Below are 1,092 nucleotides of genomic sequence, written 5' to 3' on the forward strand. Positions count from 1 at the left end.
ATGATGATGATGATGATGATTCCCACTTTACAGAGGATGAGGTTCAGGGAACCATTTGAGAGTACCTAAAAAGCAGAGTCGGCATAGAGTTGGTAGGGTCGGCTGGATTTTATAATTCTCTAGAGAAATCAGGGCTAATCCATGTGCCTAGGCCTTATAGGCACAGCAGTCGAAGAGTAATTTCCTCTCCGCTTTATCTCCTTTGGGAACTCTTATTCTCATTTCTCACTCTTCCGCACTCAGTGACTTCTCCTAACATTTCCATTGCCACCGCCCCCCTCCACACAGTCCCAGTTTTTCCTTCCCCAGAGCACTTTAGCTCCCTTCTCTTGGGTCAAACTGGCCTGGTCTGGAGATCTTCCTCCTTGGGCTTTATATGAGTGTGATAAGTCTTGCCTGAGTCCCTATTTGCACCCCTACCTCTCCTCCCACCCTGGGGTAGTTATGAGCCTATTTCCTTTCAAAGCAATTAGTGCAAGGAGGCCAGCTGACTCAGTGCTAATGCTGTTTCATTAAGTGGGAGCAATCCTAATGATAATAAAATGGCACATTTAACATTCAAACATTGAACAGGGTTTCTAAGCAAGTGTGTCTCTCTTTCTTTCTGGTATAACAGCTCCATCTTCATAAGGACCTGACAATACACCTTAATGAGAAACTGGAACTGAGCCTCTTTACAGAACCAGAGAGAGGATGAGAACCAGACAAAGAATCCAGAGAAAGAGAGTATAGTGCATCAAGAGGATAAAAACCCCCAAGAATTCCTAGGGTAATGGATTATGTGGTGCTGATTTAAACAATTAAAGTCTGAAGAAATGAGGTCACATGGAAAATAAAGCCAGCCCAGACTTTGATGCAATGCCGCAATTGATTTGTTTATTCAACACATTTTTTCAACAAACATTTGTCGCGCACCCAAGATGAGCCAGATTTTATGGGAGTTTGTGATGGAGGGAAAGGGAATTAGTTTTAGGAAAAGGAACTCTAAGGGTAGCAGTCATCTACAAATCACCTTGTTTACCGTCTCCTGGACAGCTTCAGTAAAATCCGTCTCAAGTTCATCAAATGCCCCAGTGAAGAGAATCTTAGCAA

The sequence above is a fragment of the Pteropus vampyrus genome, unplaced genomic scaffold (genome assembly GCF_000151845.1).
Source record: "Pteropus vampyrus isolate Shadow unplaced genomic scaffold, Pvam_2.0 Scaffold1590, whole genome shotgun sequence".
NCBI classification, from domain to species: Eukaryota; Metazoa; Chordata; class Mammalia; order Chiroptera; family Pteropodidae; genus Pteropus; species Pteropus vampyrus.